Source organism: Mobula birostris, chromosome 12, assembly GCF_030028105.1.
Source record: "Mobula birostris isolate sMobBir1 chromosome 12, sMobBir1.hap1, whole genome shotgun sequence".
In the NCBI taxonomy this organism is placed as follows: domain Eukaryota; kingdom Metazoa; phylum Chordata; class Chondrichthyes; order Myliobatiformes; family Myliobatidae; genus Mobula; species Mobula birostris.
Window position 1 is genome coordinate 52,098,931 of NC_092381.1, and position 19,407 is coordinate 52,118,337.

General features: G+C 37.9%; 1 protein-coding gene across 8 annotated transcripts in view; it reads right to left on the reverse strand.

The window, feature by feature from the left end:
* The window catches only part of nfia (nuclear factor I/A), a 584,092-nt gene that overhangs the window by 445,580 nt on the left and 119,105 nt on the right, over positions 1 to 19,407 (reverse strand). The window lies entirely within an intron of this gene.

Genomic DNA, 19,407 nt, shown 5'->3' on the forward strand with positions numbered 1-19,407 from the left:
CCAAAATTTTATTGATTGTAAAACTGGCCACGCAAGTTAATAGATAGCAAAAACTATTTGAGAAAGGGGAGAGGGGGAAGAGAGAGAACTGGTACCACAAGCCAGTTAATATGAAAAAAAAATGCTAAAATCCATCATTCTCAAAGTGGCAGAAAGGATACACAGAAAATAACAACTGGACTGGGCAGAATGAAAGTGGATTTATGAAAGGGAAATTACGTTTGACAAATCAGTCAGAGATTTTTCCTTGAGTGTAAAACTACCAGTTTAGATAAATGAATATCATGTATTAGTCTCCTAAGTGGCTTTGATTAGTTGTTCCATAAAAGTTATCATACAGGTTTAGAAAGCAATCTGGAAAGAAAATTATGTCCTGACCTTTTAGCAACAAACCATCTGCTGGTGGAACTCAGTAGGTCAAGCTGTATCTGTGGGAGGAAAGACATTGTTGACCTTGATCCAATGCAACTCGAACTACTGAGTTCCTCCTGTAGGTTGTATGCTGTTCCAGATTTCTGCATCTGCAGACTCATGTCTCCTGTGTACTGAATTTACTGCAAGAGGACTGGGCTACAAAAGTAAAGGTACACTAATACAATTATATGGAGCCATAATGCGACTGCATCTGCAATAGCGTACAGGTCCCTTCTCCCCACCTAAGTAGTAATATACTTCAAGCAGTGCAATGAACATTCATCAAATTGATACTTAAGATTAAATTTGGGTGGATAAGAGTGTTCTTAGAGGAATGATTAAACAACTGGGCCTATCCTCTCCTGAGTATATAATAATTACACAGATATTGACAGGAGTGATTCCTCTGGATTGTGTCATCCATTCAGGAGTGAAATGATCAAATTTCTTTATTCTGCCTCCCAAAAGAACTGTGAAGGCTCAACTGCTGAGATTATTCAAGACAAAGATCACGTGACATTCAAGTCAAGTTTATTGTCATATCCACAAGTACAGTGAGCTATTGTACCAATAAAATGGACTTCAATACTATCCTTATTTTGGGATGTTAACAGATATTTTGTTAATTCAGGAGTGAAATATCAGTGATGATTTTATTAGCGTAGCAGATGGTAGGGGCCAAACAGCCACTACTTCTATTTTCTATTTTAATATACAGTATATTTTGATAGTACAAAATAAATTCCCCTTCCATATCCAGCACATCCACAGTCAAGAAATGGATCTAGTTGGCAATCATCAAGCACTTCAGAAGGTATTTCAGTTGTATGGATAAGACTGTGATACCATACTGTTGCACATATCGGGCAAGAATCAGTCACTGTAAGGGCCCAAAATTCCATTGTTTCAGTGCGGTGGGAAGTCAGTTACACGGGCAAATGTATTTTGGAGAGAATCCAGTGCTGCAGCCCGGAATAGGTGACTCATGCACAACCCAAGCACTGCACCATCATCATAAATAACAGAGTAAATAATAAGAAATATTGTGATGAATGATATACCATAAATGTTAACCTATCTTTCCATTTCAGATACTAATTGGTCTTCGACACACTAACTGTGTTTTTTTAATACCATGAATGCAGAATTTTTCCAACTCTAAAGTTTTCACAGGCTCCTTCATAAAATTCTCAACTTAGTTTCACTGAAACATATTTTGAAAGGATTTGCCACTTTGAGTCTAATATAAATCCAAATTACTTAACCACTGAATGATTATAAAGTGGGTAGAGAGGAACAGTGGACAAAAATAATTTATATTTTGAGGTTTTGTGTATACAAACTTTCAACCAAAACCATCCAATATGATCATACAGTTCTAAGTGAGACAATACTGAACTCTAAAAAAAAAGTTAACAGGTTTATTACAGGTCAACACATTTCAGGCAACTTCATCAGAAGAATTATTTGTTGTACAAAATGCATCTGATTGATTCTCACATTAGTATTTACTTAAGCAACTTGCATACGTCATGACCTATTGCAAAATCTGGAATAATTTTGCTTATAAGGCCCATCTGGATGTTAGAAATCTGAAATAAATTTTTAAAAAATGCAAATAACGTGCAACATGCCATGCAACTTCAACGAAGAAAAAACAGAATTAACAGTTCAGGGCAATAACATTTTATCAGAACTCAGAAGCTGTATAAAGAATAAAGGGGATGTCTATGATAGAATAGTGAAGGTTTATTAGTGATGTCTGAGCTGTCTAAAGTATGAATATAGGGACATGAAAGAGAAGAGAGCTGGACGTGAGTTGCAGAACATAATGCTTACTAAAAATCTGAAGTAAAAAAGAATACTTAAGCGCACAGCAATGCAGGTAGTGTCTATGGTGAGTGAATAATTGAGTTAATGTCATTAAGTTCTGATACAAACTCAAAAGGTTCATTATATTAAATCACTGAATTTAATTTGGAGTTCTGAGCTACATTATGCCTTTAAAGAAGATGAAGTGATGGCCCTTAATAAGCATTGGGCTTCATTGGTCAAAAACTGAGAAGTCAATGTGTGAGTGGGAGGCAGAACTGAAACTCAAGAGTGAATATGCAACTGAACAAAGCTGGTTGCAAATCAATCATTCAGTTTGCACTTGTGCTGTCCACCATGGAAGAAATCATGCAATAAACTGAACTGGAGTAGTGAAAATGAATAACTGCTTCATTGGAAGGAGAGTTTGCATCCCTGGAAGGTGGGAAAGGAAAAGGTAAAGTGACATGGGAAAATGCTTCAAGCTAAGTGATTGTTGATTTCCTCCACAATGTCAGTGAAATTAACTTTATAGTCTCTATTCATCCTTCTCTGGAACCACAAATGATTTTTTTCCACTTATCCTCATCATGATGAAACGCCATTGACCGAAAATTTTGTTTCTTTCTCCACATATGCAGTTTGACCTGTTGAGTATTTCTAAAGTTTTCTGTTTTTGCATCTTCAGTGCATCCAATATAATCTCTACAACTATTGACCTTGGAAAGCCCTTGGTTCTGGTTTTTGGTTCCTTTAAATGACCTGCAAGTGAAGGGACTATTAATCAAAGGGAAAAAAAATAGTTGTTATAACAGCAGCGCCCACAGCCAGCTGATCATCATTAAAAGATGAAAAACAATCTCCCTGAAAGGGGAATGTTACTGTGTGGTCCTTACTCTGAGATGATTCTGGCAATATAAGAGGTAAATAATTGAAAGCATCTTTGTGCCAGACACCATTAACTGACAAGCACTTCCATCTTATTTTTCAGTTGTGACAGTCATTCCTATTAATGTTATATCAACTTATGCAAATGTGCTTACATTGTCCATTTAAGCAATACTTCACTTTGCTAAGAAATGACCTCAGATGTGAAAATACTGATCACAAAAAAGAGAAGTTTTATTTGGCTCCTGGTAGTAAAATAGTTAATGTTCCAAAAGCCATTTTTTAAATGTTCGAATAATAAAATAAAAAAAGTGTGCAATTTTTATACAGAATAATTCTGAACAAAATTGATGCCAAAAAAAATCAGCCAGTAATGATGCTCTTGAATTAATGAACACTGTTCCAACAGCTAATAAGCCACTTAACCACTATGAATGACAGAAAGTCTTTGAATACAGTGTACAATACTTTTGGAAAACGGTCAAGAGGCAAATTTGTAAATTCTGTCCACTGGCCACCACCGTCTTATAAAGGAAAATTCCCTCAACAGTTTCTGGGACAGGCAGATTCCAAACAAGAAAACTATGTGCAAACATCTAAGAAAGGGTAAAATTTCATGCTCACGTTTTTAGAGTTAACAGATACATGTGCAACTCCTTGATTTACAAACGTTCAATTTATGAATTTTCACCATAGTGCTATTGATTGGCAGGGATGCATGTCTTCCATTTATGAGGCTATTTTGCTGTAATAAATAACACACACTCTTCATGCAGAGGTATACACTGCAGCATGGCAAATGATCCAGCCTCTTTGTGTTACACACTATTGCTTAAAAGAATGTTTTTCCAGAGGCATACTCTTTTAGCAAATTGAGGAATAGCTATTTATAACTAAAAACATATTTAATGAATTTTCACCTTAAAACTGATAAATTTGCATTGATATATATAAATATGAAATAAGTAAAATATTGAAAGTTGTTACGATTACGGTTTCTATCATGCATATCAAGAAAGAAAATGTAATATTATAGAACAAATTTTTCATTAGATAAATTGTCCTCTGTTACATCAAGCTTTAAAGCTAAGTTCCTAATTAAACAGAAGACTTAAGTAAGTCAATAATATACCAATGTGAAATGCCAGGAATCTAAACAGGACTTAGAAAATGAGAATTCATACTGTAATTGTTAAGCCTCTGAAAAGTATCCAGACTTTTACTAGAATGGTAGAGAGCTGATGAGTTCAAAGTTATTTTATCAAAAGGTATTAAGAGAGAGATTAGTCTTCAGTGGCTTGCAGTTATTGTGAGAGCATACGCTCTCAGCAGTATTCATCTCTGCACATTAGGTTCCATTGATCATTGCAGTTACATGGGTGTATGAAGGGAGGTGGGTAAACCAGCTAATGAACTCGTAAATCTTTCCTGCTTTCTCTCCCTATTATCTGCAGAAACACACCTTAGCATACTTGTTTGAAACGGAAGAGCACTATACGCATGTTCTATCGTGAACTCAAGAGATTCTGCAGAGGCTGGAATTCTTGACCAACACATACAAAATACTGGAGGAACTCAGCAAATGTGGCAGGATCTATGGAGAAGAATAGACAGTCAACGTTTCTGGCCAAGATCCTTCATCAGGACTTCAATCATGAGCTGTTTTTGTTTGCATCCATATATGCTTAAACTAGCTGTGGAGCAGGTTGTCCCGACCACAGCTGAGCTTTTTTTTATCCCTCAGAATGAAGAATAAAGGAACCCAGTAGTTTCTTTTGCAATACTTTTAAGAACTATGAAGCCATTCAACTTGGCCAATTTGCCTCTTCACCCATGGCTCATCATTTTCAAGAAATATTTCATGAATTATAACTTTAATGGAATCAAGTAAATTGCAATTAGTTCCCTAAATTTAGATCATAATTTATAGCCTGTTAAATTCTACAGCAATGTAAAAGTAGCTCAGTTAATCTTTTGCTGCATTGCATGTGTAGAGGGTAGACATAAATATGCAGGTGGACATTTATTGCTGTACCACACAAAATTAATAATTACATCAGCTTTACCAATCTCCTTTAATCAATGGAAGTGATTTAAAGAATTTCTATCATGCAGTGGCATGAAAATGTTCAAATAAAATGTGTATTTTGACATCATGCATATGGTATTTGCACCATTTCATCTCAGTAGTAACTGTGTTAGATTACAATAGATCACAGTGCATTACTTACTAAGATTTTAGATGTTGTGTTACTTGAGCAACAGTCAGGATCAAAGGCTTCATAATATGTTATAGTTCATTAATTTAATGTAAGCACAAATATTGCTTTCATTCAGGAAACTGAAATTTGAAAACTGCATTTGTATTATTGAGAAGTGGAATATTCAGTCATTTTGAATGGCAATTTATAAGATTGTTTTCCATGTGGAAATATATCCTATGAAAAATACTTAGCAATTGTTTGGGAAGTGAATACTTCTACAAAGTAAAACAACAGCTATGGAAAAGATGAGTTGGATGGCTGGTACATTATTTAATCACTACTTCAACTTATAAATGCACTTAGAAAAAACTTTCAGTTTTTCCCTCACAAGCCAGTAGCCAATCTGCATGAATAATTTATCACTTGTCTCAATGATCTGATCATTCATTATAGGAAATAAATTATCATTTGAGTCTTCATTCCATGCAAGAAGGCTTTCTTGAGCCATTAAAGAAATGAAGAATATAATTCTTGCATTTCCAGTTGATGTTTGGAACTCTGACCATGTAAAGGGTTATAAAGCAAAACTCCATGTCACACTTTACAAGATTCAAACATACTTAATTAGTGCCATTCTTCAAAAAGAAACAGCCTTTAATAAGTACTAATTCTGATACAGTTCAACAATTCTTTAAATTTAATAAGGCTTTGTACCAAAAGCCCACAAAATCATAACCTTGCCAGCTTTACAGAATGCAAAAGAAATTTCTCCAGTAACTCAAAATTGTTTGGTGTCAATTCCAGTACACAAGTGTAAAGAACAAAATAATTGTTACCCCAGATCCGATGCAGCACAAAATAACACAATAAGATACACAACACAATAATAAAAATATACATTAAACATAAATACATAAGATAGCATATGCATAGATTGATTGTATGTCCATACAGTGACACCAGGCACAGGGGTGTCTACACATAAGGTGACTGTGGCAGGAAATGATAAAGTAGTGGTGGGGTGGGTGGGGGGGGAGAGGGTGTGGAGAAGAGGATTAGTGGGTGGACATGTTGATCTGCCTTACTGCTTGGAGAAAATAACTGTTTTTGAGTCTGGTGGTCCTGGCATTGTTGCTCGTAGCCTTCTCCCTGATGGGAGTGGGACAAACAGTCTATAAGCAGGGTGGATGGGAGCTTTCATGATGTTACTGGCCACTTTTCAGCATCTTTCAGTATAAAATGTCCTTAATGGTGAGGAGGATGGTGCCGGTGATGCATTGGACAGTTTTGACTACCCTTTGTAGGGCTTTCCTGTCCGCACAGTGCAGTTTCTGTACCGTGCAGTGATGCAGCATGTTAGGATGTTCTCTATTGTGCATCTGTACAAGGACATGTGTATAGATGTACATAGTTCTGCGCTCTTCAATCTCCTCTGAGGTGTTAGTGAGCTTTATTGATTGTGTAGGATATGGTCTGGGGCCATGAGAGGTTGTGTGAGATGTACACACCCAGGAGTTTGAAACTGCTCGCAGTTTCTACTGCTGTGTCACCGATGCCAAGACAAGTGTGAGTTCTCCTGAAGTCGATAACCATCTCCTTTGCCTTGTTGACAATGAGGAAGAGGTTATTTGCCAGCCACCTAGCCTTGAGCTCTTCCACCTCCTCTCTGGAGGCCATCTCATCTTGCTAGTGATGATATCCACCGCTGTCGTGTCAGCAGTGAACTTCACAATTTGATTACTCAGGTGCTTGCCCATGTAGTCATGTGTGAGCAGTGTGTACAGCAATAAGCTTTGCACACAGCCCTGGGGGGTACCCGTGTGAGGATGATGGGGAGGGAGGAGCGGAGGTGCATCCTGACTACCTGAGATCTGTTGGATAGGAAGTCCAACGTTCAGTTGCAAAGTGTGGTATTTACTGGTACAGTTGATGCTGTTTTAATCTTGTATGTCAGTTATGCCCTTGATGCCCAGCCACTTATGTTGGGGTTTGTTATTGCACAGGTAATCCTGAATTTTTTTATGCGTAGGAGGTCTTTTCCCACTTGATGTTCTAGATGAGGTTTGTCCTGGCTGCTCTGAGAGTTGCTCTGTCTCCAGATGTGAAGCCAGTATCCCAGGCTTTTAGAAGGGAGCACAAATTTTAATACCAACATTGGTTTTCTCCCTGTTCTGCCATCATGTGGAGTAGGCATTAAGTTTATTATCAATTTTCCTCATCCCTCCCTCCACATTTTCTATGTTCAACTTCAATGAGCTTTTTAAAATACTTGCAATGAAAGGAGATCCCAAGAAATACAACAATATTGACTAGTCATGTTTCAATATTAATTTTCATTAACTTGGGCATGTGCATCAATTTGTAAGCTATTTAAAGGTTTATGATGTTTTCTAGCAGCTGTGCCCTGCAATTCATGAAAAACAAGGAGGCTCCTGAGTTACTAAAGCACAGTGTTGTGCTCTGCAATTCCAAAAAGTCCCCCTTCTAAATTTAGTCTGCAGAATAAATTTAGCTGTTCATTCAGGCAACCCATTGCTTTTGAAAAGCGAAAGAAAACCCCGCTGATACTGAAAATCAAAAAAAAAATAGACAAGGCTGAGGATGCTCTTGCTGCTTGTTCTGGTTCCCAAATGCTTTCACCAGTTGACAGTGACTACTGTTTAAGTATCAGGTACCTTGTTCCGAGAGGAGGATTAGATCACAGCTCCTTTTGTGTAAGGACTCCTGAAGCTTCAACTGTACACCTGGGAATCAGCTCCTCTCCCAGGTGGGTCTCATTTACTCTTCAGTACTTCTGTGTTGTATAAACATGCTAGTTCCAACTGGGACTCTGCATCAGTGATTAGTACAAATTGCCTCAAGAACCAGACCACCCACACCCACCCAATTTCCCCATCCCCAACCCAAACAGTCTACTTGTAACAACATTTTTGGTACTTCTCTGTTCTTTTTTTAAAAAAAAGAATAGCACCGTGTCTATGAGGAAGGAAAACAGAGTACTGTCAGAGCTCGGTGCTCCCACCTATACTGTACTTTGTTTCCATGACTGAGACTTTGGCCAAGAATATCCTATTGACAGCAAAGCAACCCTGTTCACAAAGGATTGCAGATAAATCTCCTCACAAAAATCCAGCAATTTCCAAGGTGAAAACTTCCCATCAATTGATGCACATTATTGCCAGCAACAGTTCTGACGACTACCTTTACTCTCAGTTCTGATGTCACCTGATTATGCAGTAAATCATTTTAAAGAATTCTCAGAGATAGTACAAGCAAAAAAAGTTAAAATATTTTAAACATACGCAGAGTGTTAAATAATTAAGAGATCATACACATATATTTAAGGTATTTTTCAAATTATTCCTTAGGTTTCTTCTAATATATTTTACAAACTTTTAAATTCCCTATATTTTCAAACAAGTTAGATTGGCGACACAACTTTACAAAACTGCCCATGCAAACGTTACTTTGAAATTACCATTTGTACTTAATGCTGGGGAGGCTAGTGCCCATGATGGAATTGGCTGAGTTTGCAACTTGCTGCAGCTTTTTCCAATCCTGTGCAGACGCCCCTCCATGCCAGATGGTGATGCAACCAGTTAGAATGCTCTCCATCATATATCTGCAGTAATTTGCTAGAATCTTTGATGACATACCAAATCTCCTCAAACTCCTAATGAAATATAGTGCTTAAGTGCTTTCTTTGTAATTGCATCAATTCATTGGGCCCAGGGTAGACCTTCAGAGATATTGTGTCTTCAGGAACTTGAAACTGCTCACCCTTTCCCTCGATGAGGACTGGAGTGTGTTCCCTCAACTTCCCCTTCCTGAAGTCCATGGTCAATTCCTTGGTCTTACTGTCATTGAGTGCAAGGATGTTTTATATATTTAGTAATACAGCATACAGTAGGTCCTTCTACCCTCTCGAGCCATGCCACCCCAGCAACCCCACAAACCCGAGTAACCCTACTCTAATCATAGGACAACTTACAATGACCAGATAACCAAACCGGTTCATCTTTGGACTGTGGGAGGAAACTGAAACACCTGGGGAAATCACGCGCATCTACAGGGAGGACATACAAAGACTCCTTATGGAACAAAGCAAGAATTAAACTCCGAACTCTGGAGCTGTAATAGTGTCATGCTAACTGCTATGCTACATGGTGCCCAACCACGTTGTTGTTGCAACATCGCTCCACCAGCTGATCTATCCCACTCCTGCATGCCTCCTCATCACCATCTGAGATTATGCCAACAGAAGTTGTATCATCAGCAAATTTATAGTTGCCGTGTGAGCTGTGGCTAGCCACAGAGTCGAGGATATAGAGACAGCAGAAGAGTGGGCTAAGCACACCTGCTTGAGGCATGCCGGTATTGAATGACAGTGAGAAAGAGTTGCTATTTCCAATCTGTGCTGACTGTGGTTTGCTGATGAGGTCAGGGATCCGGTTGCAGAGGGAGGTACAGAGGCCCAGGTTTTGGAGCTTGTTGATTAGTACTGAGTACATGAAGGTGTTGCACACTGAGGTGTAATCAATAAACAGCAGCCTGACAGGGTACTGCTGTTTTCTAGGTGGTCCATGGCTACATAGAGAGCCAGCGAGATTGCATCTAAGTGAAAGGGAATGTTTAGTGCAATTCCATACATAATGTCCAGACCAAATGATGTTGTGACATCATTGTGCTCTAATTTTTTATACATCCTTCTCACTGAGTTTTATTATTAGCAGTTAAATAACCAAAAAAATAGTATTTGAGGCATAATCTGACCCAACTACAGGTGTTTGCACAGCAATGCCACACGAGTTACAACAGAAAACAGATAATCGTGACATGGAAAATTGTCTTATTGTCAGTTCTCAGGAACAGAATCCTTATGTCATCTGAGAATTTCTTGAAATTGAACAACCAAAGATATCTATATCAGTAGAGTTAAAAGCTTGGTTTACAAACTTGGGGAAAGGTACCTCCCCAAGGCCCTACAAACCCCTGATCTCCCTTCATCTATTTCCCCCCGTAGTAATGTGGTAAAGTCAGATCTGGCATGTAGTTACATAAACAAATTGTTAAACATTTATAATTAGTGGGGGAGGTGAGACAATGTTAATGAAGTGGGTCCAGGCAAAAATATTGAATACCTCTATGTTAGTAGATGTCAAAGAGAAAGCCTAGAGCACTAAAGTGGCGGAAGATTGAAAAGGCAGCATATGTTTACATGAGCATTTTCCATTACAACTGTGAGCAGAAGAATTTATAATGACAAGTAGACAGCATAAAACCTCTGATAAAAACTTCAGAAAGGAAATCAGCAGGAGTACATATTTTTAATAACATTATGGAAATATACCTGATTTGGGTAGTTTCTACACTGAAGAATTTTTAACAGCTTGTCCAATAAGTGAAGACTATACTGTACTGGTGTTATACTCAGAGGGGGCAGAAGAAAAAAGAATCAAATTTCTGTCTTTGTTGAGGTAGATAATGATTAACAGCTGCTGTGTGTGTGTGTGTGTGTGTGTGTGTGTGTGTGTGTGTGTGTGTGTGTGTGTGTGTGTGTTCAATATATAAAAGTGTGTTTTACTGAAAAACATTCTGAATTTCTGCAAAATATCTGTTTCACAACAGATATTTTGGGTTAAAATGAAAGTTCAAAGTAAAGTTATTAAGTGCATACAGTATATCACCATATAAACCTGAGAATCATTTTCCTGCAGGTACCTCCTCCTTCACCACTATTCAGAACCCCAAATGCTCCTTCCAGGTGAAGTCAAGCTTCACCTGCATGACTCTTGGGGTGATCTACAGTATCCAGTGCTCATGGTGCAGCCTCCTCTACAATAGTGAGACCTGGCATAGATTGGGGGATTGCTTTAAGCATCTTTGCTCCATCTGCAACAAAAGACAGAATTTGCTGGTGGCCACCTATTTCAATTCACCTTCCCATTCTCATCCATGCAAGTCCATGGCCTCCTCTACTGCCACGATGAGGCCACACTCAAGTTCGAGGAGCAACACCTCCCATGGCTAGACTCCTATCTGATGTTGGATTTCTTAAGCTTCCAGTAATTACTCTCCCTCACCATTCTCTTGTTTTCCATTCCTCATTCTGGTTACCCTCTCACTCCTTCTCCTCACCTGCTCATTATCTCCATCTGCTGCCCATCCTCCTTCCCTTTCTTCCATTGCCTACCGTCCTCTCCTATCAGATTCCCTCTTTCTTGGTCCTTTACTTCTTCCTCCTTTCACCTCCCACCCACCCACCTTCCCCCTTACCTGGTTTCACCTATTACCTGGCAGCTTGTATTCCTTCCCCTCCCCCCTACTTTTTTTAAAATTCTGGCTTCTTCCCCCTTCCTTTCTAATCCTGGTGAAAGGCTTCATCCCAAAATATCAGCTCTTTATTCTCCTCAATTGATGCTGAGTTGATCCAGCATTTTGTGTGTGTTGCTCAGGATTCCCAACATCTGCAGAATCTCTTTTGTTTATAGTTAATAAACTAAGATGTATTATGAAAGTCAATTTTTTAGGTGTCACCACAATACTGTGACAGCAACAATCTATAAGCATCAGTAGATAGAATATTGAAATTATACAACCTGATGGCAGGCTGAGCAAGCATCTACTAAAATAGCCATTTTAATCTGACATCCTTGAGTATATAATTCGGATGGGAAAGGCAGTATCACAATGCCCTTAAGGGAACTGTGCAATACCCTGTTCAGCTTACTTGAACTAATAAGGATATTTGCAGCAGAATTATTAATAACTAAAAGCAATATCATGTTTTTAAAACTCTCTAATCAAATTCTACAGTGCTATGTTGTTATTTCGGCCTTACTGCCCTGGAGATTTGATTATTAGAGCTATAAGTGCTCCTGTTTAAGCAACTGTATGAGTAATTATCATCTTTAGTTCAGTTCTGTATCTACAGGGCAGCTCACTCACTGGACACTCAGCTCTCACCTGCAGCTCCAAGAAGCCACACTACTTTGACAGGCGGGCTAAACCAGGTGAGGGTAGCCAGTGGACTCATACCCCGGTGAGACTGGCATATGCCTGTCCAGGCACACAAAGTCAGCTCTGGTGAAATGGGTGGATGAGATCTACATTGCCATCCAACAGCCAGGAAAGTGGTACTGCAACACTCTATGGAGAGTAAAGGGCATGACAAGGCATAGAAGAAATCATGGTCATCCACTGCAACCAAGAAAGTCCCCAGTCTGTGATGCTTATTCACACCACTGGACCTGGACTTTGGAGGTCGAGAGAGTGGAACTGCCCCTCCGTACAAAGACTTTTCCACTTTAAAACTCGCTTGCAAATGTTTCCCATCATCGTCAGACACTATGCAGACCACAAATTGAATGATAACTGCAATGGCACCTGAGGTTCAGGCATGACTGAAGCAAGGATCTTGGAAATACCCCATTCAACTTACTTGAACAAAGGCACTTACCTTAGTATTCACTTCAGCTAGCACTACTTCTTTGTGGTAATTTATTTCAACTTGCTACCACAATAAGAGCATATTTTATAGTATCTAATCTATATAAGCAGATTTCCAAGTTCTGTCCAGGCTTTCTGCACTAAGGCCATCAAAATATATTCCTGGTATCATCCTTAATTTTCTAAAAAGAATATTGCTAGTCTAAAGAACGTACGGAACATATTGCAGCTTTCAAGGCCAAGGAAACTGCCAGTCTCCAGTAGGAAGAGTCATCTTGGATGAATCAACTTACCAGGAAATGGTGCTAAGCTCTATACTGAGATAGAATTGAAAATAACTGTCGGGGACAGATGCAGTCTGCTTCTCATATACTTATTAAGCCTAACATACGTTGAAAATGTTTTTAAAATCTCCACATATGTTATAGGTTCTTCTGTCTTATAAATAGTTGTATGGAGTAAACTAATGCCAATATGGCATTGAGTTGTACAATTTCCATTAAAACATCACTATTGCCAATCCAGAGTCAAAATATAAAACAAGTTTGAGAAATACATTAAATATGAGGAGCACAGTGAATAAAGAACACATCAATTACATAAACGGTAACCTAAAATGTGCATATGAGGGAAATATCCTCAAGTAATTAAAACTGTCGCAGTAGTTAAGAGACATCAACCAACTGTCAGTTATAGATACGAGTTTGTAGAACTGTTATTTTAAAAAGAAAGCTGACTCCCATTGAGCTGGTTTAGGTTCAGTTACTTGCTGGTCTTGTCTCATAATAACAAAAACTTATGAAACAATAATAAATTATCTGCTTGTATTGGTGGATTACTGTGCAATGAATTATAACTTATTGCATTTGCTGCCACTGAAGATATCAAACCATGATCGGCAGTCCTGTTTTAATGAAGAACATACAGATAAGTATTAAATAATTTGACAAGAATCATCAAAAAAATCTGCAAGAAACCACAACCACAGAACCAATCAATCCTATACTGGCTACACAAGAAAATAGTGCAAATCTGGGCAATAACAAAAAATTTGGCTTTTGCTCTTCTATTGAGCTTATTTTGCCATCCCTTCCCATTTATCCAATTAGCGCAAACAATTTCTGTGAAGACATTTTTAACAATGTTTGGATTAAAGCTACCATTTTCATATTCTTCAATGACTCCTAGCACACCATGAAATTACATTCTGTAAAAGACGAGGGTCATCTTGAAAGACCAGGACTCCAATGTCTACAGTTTACTCTTCTATATGCAGTGATCATTCTAATCTTATTGAAAATAAGAAACATGAGAAATAGGAGCAGGTGTAGGTCAAGTGGCCTTCAAGCCTGCTCCACCATTCATTAAGATCATGGCTTCTCTGGCTGTGGACTCGGCTCCACCTATCTTCCTTTTCTCATAACCCTCAATTCCCATACTATGCAAAAATCTATCTAATTGTTCATTAAATATCCTTAATAAAGTGGTCTACATGGCTGCCTTGGGCAGAGAATTTCATAGATTTACTACTCTCTGGGAAAAACTGTTCTTCGTTGTCTCCATCCTAAATCTAATCCCACGAATTTTGAGGTTATGTCCTCTAGTTCTAGTCTCACTTACCAATGTAAACAACTTTTCTACCTCTATCCTATCTATCCCTTTCATAATTTTATTCTTCTGAATTACAGGAAGTATAGTCCCAGGTGACTCAATCTCTCTCATATGTGGAATCAACCCAGTGAACCTCCTCTGAACCACCTTTAAAGCCAGTATGTCCTTCCTCAAATGAGACCAGAACTACATGCAGTACTCCAGGTGCAGCCTCACCAGTAACTTATACCATTGCAGGATAACTCCCCCAGCTCTGAAATTCAATCTCTCTAGCAATGAAGGCCAACATTCCTTTTGCCATCTTGGTAACAGTTGCACCTGATTATACCACAATGTTTATTGTGTATAGCTGCAAGCCCAGCACACATCCCTATGGCACTCGACTCACCACTGATCGCTAACCAAAAAAATGCCAACAGCCAGCTCTGCCTGCTGTTCATTAACCGGATGCCAATAGATTATCCAAAATCCACACGTCCTTATTTTATGGATAAGTCTTTTATGCAGCATTTATCAGATGCCTTCTGGAAATCCAAGTATAAAATATACACCTGTTCCCCTCTATCTTGTGGGCTCATTATATCCTCAAAGAACTCCAGTAAATTTGTCCTGCCCTTTCCTAATCTGTGTTCCATCTGTCTAATGGAACTCTTTCTTTCCAAATGTCTAGCTATTTCTTCATTAGTGATAGCCTGAAGCATTTTCCCAACTACAGAAGTTAAACTGACTGGTCTATAGTTACCTGCATTTTGTATACATCTTTTTCTCAGACAGTGGCGTGAGATTCACTGTCTTCCAATCTGTCAGGACATGCCCAGAGTCCAGACAATTTTGGCAAACTGTCAGAAATGTCTCTACTATAACTTAGTATCAGCTTTAATATTTTGTGTTAATTTGCTTTCATAATCTGCAGCATCTTTCTTTATTGTTCAGTTAGTGGTTCTCTGTTGTGCTTTAAAGTGTCCCCAATCTTCCAGTTTCCCTCTATTCATGGCGATACATTTCCCACTATTACAATGTAGTATTTCAAGCTTCCAATAAAAAATAAAAATAATGCATTGACCTGTAGGGTATCATAACACACACAAATTTCAAATTAAAGAAAAAATATTTTTCATTAATTTGTACACTATTTTAAAATGCTGTTTTTTTTAGATTTTCACTTGAAGCTTTCATTCCATTGTCTGCAAATAAATGCCAATTATATATTTATCATGGAATTACTCTGGACATTATCCAACCAGCATTTCTCAGAAATGTTGAACAAACCTCACCTTTTCTTTTACTTTGACAGAAGGCTTTATTTGTTTAATTTGAGCACTTAATCATTAACACCAACAACAGCTACTTATTGATTTAAGATTTACTCATTATCTTTTAATAGCTGGTCTCTATATTTCTTCCTCCTCTACGACTGGCAGAGAAAACGAGGCTGCCAGGGAAGGCTCCAGACATAACTGAAATGTAGGGCCCTGACCGCAACCCCCCCACCTCCTTACTATTCTTCTAGCTAATGTACTGGAGAGTCTCCATTTCCTATCATAAAATGGTTGCGTTGATTGCAGAATTGGAATCAGGTTTGGTATCACTGCCATGGGTTGTGAAATTTGTTGGTTTGTGGCAGTGTTACAGTGCAATACATTAAAAATTGTGATGCCTGACTGGTAGTTGAAAAACCATTCAGGATTCTATCCAACTCAGCTGATAGTCACAAATACAGCCAAACGAAACAGCGTTCCTCCAGGGCCAAGGTGTAAAGCACTGTACTAACAGTCATACACTGCACAAGGCATATGTAGTGCATATAAGGCAGAAGTGTCTTCTGATAGTAGAAAAGTTGTAAAGGGAGAGTAATTACAACTGCAGTTATGTGGCCACTATGACCATGAGCATGGACATGGAACTAACTTCAAAATAGATTGAGGTGAGAGGTCGTATGCAAACATCCATATTCCCAGAACTGGCTACGCTGACTACTGGAATCAGCCTGTTGACTCCAAAAACTCCAGCTTTGTGGTCTCCAACTTCCAAGAGGACCATGACCTTCTCATTGGATTTGGAGGCTTGCGTGCCTCAATGACCTAGAGAGCTATGTTGGCTGGAGTCAGGGCTTTATACTTTGACTCCTGGTAGGGTCACCCATGCAAAACAGGTCACACTGTACAGGCCAGACTAAGAGTGGCCCACTGGTCCTTCAGGTTTGGGGATTCAGCTCAGGGCTAACAACTCAGACTGGTAAAACAAAATGATCACGTGCACAGCAATAAAGAATCTTTCTACATCTGATTGTGATGGTATTCCTGAGTGTCCATCCAGAACTTGCGTGAAAACTGCAAGGAAGCTACTGACATGACGAAGGAAGCCCAGAACACCGCCAGCGATGGAGGATCTTCATTGTTGCCCTTAATGCCAGCGGCGTAATGGGCAGAAGGTATGGGCTCCAAATTAAACAACATGGATTATCACAAGTGTAAATGCTTTACATATTTTATACAAGTGCCATTTAAAATCAAATTACAATCATTGAGAAAAGCCGTATCAAAGGAAAAGATAATAACACAGAACTTGCTTATCTCAGAGGATATTGAACTGTGTGTAGCAATTTCTCCTTCTCTGAGAGGGTATTAAATCTCTGGAATTTTCTGCCCTCGAGGTTGGTAAAGGCCAGATCATTGCATATTTAAGAAGGAGAAAAATAAATATTTGAAATATTAAGGAAATGAGGGTAATGGGGAACTGGCACAGAAGAGTTAAAGATAAAACAGATCCACCATGATCATACTGAACGATGCAACAGGTTTAAGAAATCTGGTGGCATACTCCTGGTCTTATTTTCTTATGTTCCCATGTATTCTTACGTTCCTCAAACTATTGAGTTTTAGTAATAATTTTCTTTAGTAACTTAACACAAGTTTTTCTTTCTATTAATGTTGAATGGGATGCATCACTTTGCCCATTGGTAAATTCTGCTCTCTCAGTGAGTTAGGCTGCTGTTCCATGATCTGAATGACATGTTAGAGTATAAATGCAATGGCACTGGACTGATGAACAGATGCCTTTCAGATCAGCTCTTTAAGCAAATTCCTCCCTGTTCATTTAAAAGTACATAGGTGAATACCAGATGAAAGCAACTGTGGTACTTTTATTCAAGAAAGATAACAGGGATAAAAGCCTGACAAAAATATGAAGTGCATTTACAACTCAGTCAAGAATGCCAGTTTAACACAAGCACAAAAAAAGCCAACAAAGTTGAATAAATTAGGGGGAATAAACAATAGTCTTCACCTCTATGTGTCAAAAGCTGAAGGTAGACTCATATGGCAAGAAGACAGACCAGACCATAGTCAAACAAAATATAGATTTACTATTCATACATACATTGGCATCAAAGCCATCACAGTTTTCAGCTTCAGTCCATTATTTGTTAATCACACATTGTCTCACATTCAATTATTCCCATTATTAGCATTTCTTTAAGACAGTTATTTCTGCAATTTTATAAACTAAGACTAAATAAATTTTTTCGATCAAACTTGCGACCATTTTCCAGTGAAAATAATGTAACAATCTATTATAATTATTTGACCTTATTTTGTTATTAATTATGGAAAGCTGACCATATACTTGTTTAAAAGTTTAAAGTCAGCATAAGGTCGAAAAAAAAATCATTATTTTGTTTTTCTGATAATCTTAAAATTTTAAAGGAATGTATTGCCTATGCATAAATATCAACTGAAAATGAGCAATTTCAAATTCAATTTTTTTCCAAATCAACAACATTTTGTTTTAAGCTTTGTGTTTAAGAGTACCAACAGGTGTCCAGATGCAAATGATCAAATCTCCATTTTAACCAAATTAACATTAAGCATTAATATTTCTTAGCACTCAACTGAATGAAAAAATATTTATTCTATTAAAAATGAAGGGCTTCTCTGTGAAGGAATTGAACCCTGGACTTAGAATTTGAGATATGGTAAGAAAACAACAGGCTCACCAAATTATTAAGGAAACTGATACATCTTACAAGCAGCAACAGGAATTAAACTGCATCCCAACAGGAAGTAAAAGTCTGATAAAAATATTTTCTTTACCCAGACAAGATTTTACTCCAGTGTTCTCACTGATCGCAGATTGTGAATTTTATCTATTCGATCCTTGGATCCTGACATATAGATGTCTAGTTGAATTTGATTATAACTAAGGAACAAATGGGCGTCACAGATCAGAAGTGAATTATGAAACATAGGTAAAAAATGAACTAAATACTGAACAATAAATAATAATTTTAAAAACTAAATAAATACTAAAATATTGGAAAATTGCAATTCAATCAGGAAGATCAGACACTTCAACCTGATCTCAGGTTCACTCCAACTCAAAAAAAAGAGTGCTGTGTATTCCAAGTTTAATATTTATTTCACTGTAAAGTTTCAAAATAACAGTGAAATTTCCATTGAATTCATTTGCCCAAATAAACCCAATATTTAAAGCATAGAGCACTACAACACAGAAACAGGTCCTTTGGGCCATATAGTCCATGCTGAACTATTATCCTCCCTAGCCTTATTGACCTTACCTGGACCATAGCCCTCCATTTTCCTCCCATACACTTACCTATCCAAACTTCTCTTAAATGTTGAAATTGCTCATTCACACTCTCATCAACCTCTAACTGAAGAAGCTCTCTCTCATGCTCCCCTTAAACATTTCTCCTTTCACCCTTAACCCACGGCCACTAGTTTAGTCTCACCCTACCTCAATGGAAAAAGCCTGCTTACATTTACTCTGTCTATAGCATTCATAATCTTATACGCCCTATCAAATCTCCCCTCATTCTCCTACGTTCCAGGAAATAAAGTCCTAACCTATTCAACCTTTCCTTATAATTCAGTGCTTTCCCTATAACATTGTGCTACTTGCTTCTAAAGCGTGAAGTCTCATCTTTTTTTTCAGTTTAGTGCTCATTCCAACTACTTTGTAATTTAAGTGTTAAACCTGCCTTAAAGAAACACCTCAGTGATTTTTTTTT